Below are 5,720 nucleotides of genomic sequence, written 5' to 3' on the forward strand. Positions count from 1 at the left end.
TTATTTGTTTAGTTAATCATCCCGGAAGAATGCGTTTTAACAATAACAAAAACTCAGGGGTATTTTGAAAAAACTATATTAGAAATTTCTCTAATTTGTAATGGACAAAAATTAAAATTAAAAGGTCATTCTAAACATCTAATCAGATATTTTATATCCAAAATACCTTTTATTCTACTACAAAAACTCTCAAATAATTTAACAATGGAATTAGCAATGGAATTATGTTGTTAATTTTATGTCTATTCTTATTTAACCTATTTAATTAGTCACGAAAACTTAATCTGCTGCTAAAATAATAACGAAATTAAGTTTTTACCTCTATTTTAGCGATGGAAACTTAATTCTCACTAATTAACTTTCTAATTAAAGTTTTCATTCTCGATTTTTTCTTCCCAGCACCCTAAAATCTTCCTCTTCTTTCCGATCCTATTCAATCAACCTCCTCTCTAATCTCCGGCACACTCCTCTCCTCTCGATCTTTGGCACCGACACGCATCCTATCGCTATGCACGATCCTCTCCCCTTCCCTCTCCTTTCTTAGCGATGGCTTTGCGACAGCCTTGTAGCAAGGTCTCACTACAAAAAAAAAGACATTTTGGGACAAAATTGGGGACGAATTTTAAAAAAAAATTCGTTGCAAAAATTTTAGGGACAAAAATTGGGACGAAAATTTTTTCGTCCCAAAATGGTTGATGCCAACTTTTGGAACGAATTATGAATTGTTGCAAATTTGGGAACGAATTTGGGGACGAATTTGGCGACGAATAAAATTTTCGTCCCCAAATTCGTTGCAAAAAATAGCAACGAAAACTATTTTTGTTGCAAACTTAGGAACGAATTTGGGGACGAATGAATTTGTCTCTATTTTTGCAACAAATTTGGGGACGAATTCGGTGACAAATTATATTTTGTTGCCAAGTTTGTCCCTAATATTGCAACGAATTTGGGGACAAATTCGGTGACAAAATTTCTTTTGTTGCCATTTTTGTTCCTAAGTTTGCAACGAATAATAAATTTGTTGCAAAATTGGCAATGAATTTGGCAACATTTTGTTGCCAAATTCTTTGATTAAATTTTCGTCCCAAAATTCGTTCCAAAATCTGGGACGAAATTTGGGACGAATTCTGGGACGAATTTTGTGATTCGTCCCAGATTAATTTGTCCCAGAATTCGTCGCAGATTTTTTGTTGCCATTTTTGTTCCTAATTTTGCAACGAAAAATAAATTTGTTGCAAAATTGACAACGAATTTGGCAACAAAAACTTACCAAATTTTTTTATAATCATATGATAAATTTTCGTCCCAAAATCTGGGACGAATTTTGTAGATTCGTCCCAGAATTCGTCCCAGATTCTGGGACGAATTTTGGGACGAATTTTGTGGATTCGTCCCAAAATTCGTCCCATAATCTGGGACGAATTCTGGGACGAAAATAATTTTGTCCCAAATTACGATAGAATTGGGACAACTCATTTTCGTTGCCAAATTCGTCCCTATATCAAATATTTTTTCCAGCTTCAATTTATTTCTGCAATACAATCCAAATACATAAAAATAATATGCATTCAACACATCCTAATTTAACATCAACACATCCTAATTTAACATTCAACACATCCTAATTTAACATCAACTCATAATTCAAGAAATATAAAGATTTCAACAAAGTTTACATACAAGATCCATCTTGTTCAACAAAGTTTACAAGTTCAACAACCCAAGTCCATCATCCATCTAACAACACTAAGAATACATAACTTTGATCCCCAACACATCAACCCAAGTCATATTCGTGCCACAAAATCTTTGATCCCCATAAAATCTCCTTTGCCTACATAATAACAAACAAATAAACTAGATTATGTGTAACAAGAAAGATTGTAAATATTATACGATATAGCCATGTAAAAAGAATAATTAAAAACAAAACATAAATGTGAAATTCCTTAAACATTCTAATAAAAGCCCTAATTCTAATAAAAGTCAAATTTACCAACGATATGAATCATCCATGTCATAGCAACGGTAAATAAAATTATAAGAATTATTTTGAAACTAAATACATGTATCGTAACTATGATACAACCTAATATAATTGGCACATAATATAGAGAGAAAGAGAGAGATCTTGTGAAGTATGGTATTAGGGTTCAAATTTCTCACTTAGTTAACTTTATTTTTCATTTTAATTTGTTGAATTTATAGTTTTATCTTTGGTTGGTATTTTAATGTAAACTAAAGGATGTTTAAAATAATTGTTCCTTTCATTGTGTTAACTAGTTGACAATTTCATATGAATAACTTTAGCACATTTTTAACAACTCTTTACAAAATATTAAAGTAGAAGGATGCATCGTTATCTAGTAAAGAATTTTAGAATAGTATGATGTAATTCTAGATGAAATATAGAACTTTTATGTATTTATATAGTTTTGAGATTGTAGATATATCAAATTCAGAACTTTTATGCATCATTATCATTGAAGACAAAACAAGAAAGAGCAGCTTATCAAAAAGAAGGAACACAAATAAACAACTATTTAAAGCTAACTTTAACTTAATTATTTAAAGTTAACTTTATATAATTAAACAACTATAACATAATTATTTAAAGCTAACTGTATATATAGATCAGTAAATGCATATTAATGAACTTAGGAATACCGAAAAGAAGTGAACAAATACAGCTGTCTTCAACTACAGTGAGATCACACCAAATTGAGACCTGCACAAACAACATTATAAAATCAGGACAAAAATAAAGTCAGAGTATTAGAGACTCCATTCATATTGCCTAGTTATGCTTTAATTTTGTTACTGGTACACAACTAATAATCATATAGATTAGTCTACGTCAAAGATAAGTCATCTCATACATTGACAGTGGAACAGTGCAAGAAGACAACAGACTTAACCTACAAATGGCAGAGTTGAAAAGTTAAAAAACCATTGATTAATATGTAAAGCAGTAAACATGAGAAAAAAAATTCATCATACATTATTAAAATCATCAAAAATCATCACCGCCATCATCGTTATCATCGTAGGCATCATCATCGTCATTGGGAGGATTTTGACTTTGAGCGGAGCTCAACTGAAGGTGTTTCATGATTAATTCTTGTTGTCGGCGCATATCTCTAATATCTTTCTCCAAATTAGCCCGTTCTAGGTCTCTTTGCACCCTTTCTTGGTCTCTTTGTGATATTATTTCCTTCAGATGGCTAACCTCATCAGTCAAGGTATTTATTTGGGTCGTAAGTGCTGATGTGGAGGAAGAAGTTCCAACTAATCTTTGGGTTCTACTCAAGGAACCCATCCCCAATATTCTTCCCCCTTTTGGTCCCCCACTGGCCTCTAACCATACACTCACCTTATTGCCACCAGCCTCCTCCGACCCCTGCCTATCGATACCAGCTTGTGAGCATGTTTGAGCTAGCTCGAGTTGATCATATTTTTCCTGTTTTATAAAACACATACGATATTGATTAGATATAATAGAAACACATATAATATTAAGACAATAATGATAGATAACTAATTAAATTTAAACCATATATTAAGGTAAAATAAATATTACCTTGACTGCTTTTGCTCTCGCCCCACTCCATGTATTATCTTTTTTTTTAAAAGTGCGAGTGAAAGTATCAATGAAAGAAGGCTCCTTCCCTGTCTCCTTGGTCTAAAAAAACATTATTTCAAATAATAAAATAATTTGATATATATTAAAAATTTATGAAAGAGTGAAACAATTACCATTCTCCGTCTATGCTCATCTATGTTAATGGAGCCTCCCGCATATATAGCACTTGAGTCACCAGAATTGTGAAATTGATTCATTCTATTAAGGTCACTCCTTTGTTTACTTTCCTCCGTTGCCCAAAATATAGTGATCCTCTCCCAATTTTCTTCAGTGATAAAGTTTGGCTTTTTCCCCCGACTCTTTGCGTGGCTTAATACATGTCTAATGTGATCGCCACATTTCTTTTTAAATATTCTTCGTATCTCCATTTCGTCATTCGGGTCCCAATTATTTAAGCGCTGAAATAGAAATTTATTTTATTATATAATCACTATAAAATTGAAGTAAACTCAAGAAAATATACTTTGAACTCGCTCCACCAAAGTTGTTTTGTGGCTGATGGAGTGCTTGAATATGTCAAAGAATCCCCTCCCCAATGGTTGTTCACAATTCTATTTATTTCTCGAACAACTTGTACCGGATTTTCAAAGCTGCATTAAATTACAAAATAACGATGTTAAATAATTAAGAAAGGTCTAACAAATAAAATATTTTATAGTACTTACGAATCACCGATGGGGACTAAAGGAGCTCTATCATTCCTAAACTCAGCAAATGAGTTTCTTGCTGAGTCGGGAGGATCTGAGTGGACAGGTAACTGCTCTGGGTAAGGTACTTGTGGCGGCGAATATGAAACCGGTGCAGAAGGTACATGAGATGGACCCGGCTGATGAAGGGGTGGCATAGGTACACTGGCAGGGGAATATGATGCCGGTGGAGAAGACACATGGGATGGGCCTGCCTGAGTAGGGGGTGGCATAGGTTCACTGGCAGGTGATGGATGTGTCTGGTCCTGTGGTCGCCGTCTACGTCCACCACGTCGAAATATATGCTAAAAATTTCAATAATTTAATAAAGTTAATTACAGATCTGATACAAAACAAAGGATAATTAAAAATTTACCATTTTTATGTAAATATTATGGAAAATGGTGGAGGGGAAATTTATGAAATGTGACCTCTGATAAACTGTAGGAACAAATACAATGTGTTAACAGATAAAGTAAATCAAATTATAAAAGAGACAGTATATACAAAAAAATATGGAAAATTTCTTTAAATAAGCTAACAAAACTTACCCATCATCAAAAATCAAAGTCATCATTGTCATTATCATCCTCCTCCTCCTCTTCCTCTTCCTCCTCCTCTTCCTCTTCCTCCTCCTCCTCCTCTTCCTCCTCCTCTCCTTCCTCCTCCTCCTCCTCATCATCATCATCAATTTCACTTCTATCTACGTTGATTACTACACCGGTGGGATCTCGTAAAGTTGGAATAATATATTCCTCAGTCTGAAAGGTGTTTGAAACTTCCTCTTGTTGATATGCAATATTTTCCCAACGTGCCTCAATTTTTTTTCGTGCTTTAGTTTTACAAACAGCCCACCAATCAATCTTATCGCGTTTCAAACTCGGATATGAAGAATAGAATACTTGAATTGCTTGTTGTGCCAACACAAATGGTTCATATATCTTATAAAATCTCTTATGATTTATTTCAACTAAATTATAATGTGGATGCACTTTCATCCCTCTAACAGGGTCAAACCAGCGACACATAAATAATATAACTTGCATTTGTGGTCCTGGGTATTCTACTTCTATAATTTCATCCAACAAACCATAAAAATCACTGCTTGCACCTCCTTCATTGGATGACGATACGCACACCCCACTATTCATGGTATTCTTGCTCATTCCATAGTCTTGAGTATGAAAATTATATCCATTTATGAAATATGCTGGCCAAGTGCGTACGCATGAATTTGGACCCCATGACAGATGGATTAGCCATTCTTGCTCAAGGTGAGCTTGATTAGCTTGAACCTAAGGTCAAAACACAAATTGTTAAAAGTATGCATATGTATCAACAAAATATAGATTATTTACTTACATATGATTTAAACCATGCAGCAAATTCTT

General features: G+C 33.6%; 1 long non-coding RNA gene across 1 annotated transcript; it reads right to left on the reverse strand.

The window, feature by feature from the left end:
* Positions 1 to 3,934: 3,934 nt before the first annotated feature.
* Positions 3,935 to 4,156, reverse strand: LOC122015563. The gene is made up of 2 exons (XR_006120926.1): positions 4,107 to 4,156; positions 3,935 to 4,041 (listed from the first exon to the last, which is right to left on the reverse strand). It is a non-coding gene; the product is annotated as an uncharacterized LOC122015563 (long non-coding RNA).
* Between the last annotated feature and the right edge of the window lie 1,564 nt (positions 4,157 to 5,720).

Source organism: Zingiber officinale, chromosome 8B, assembly GCF_018446385.1.
Source record: "Zingiber officinale cultivar Zhangliang chromosome 8B, Zo_v1.1, whole genome shotgun sequence".
Classification (NCBI taxonomy): Eukaryota; Viridiplantae; Streptophyta; class Magnoliopsida; order Zingiberales; family Zingiberaceae; genus Zingiber; species Zingiber officinale.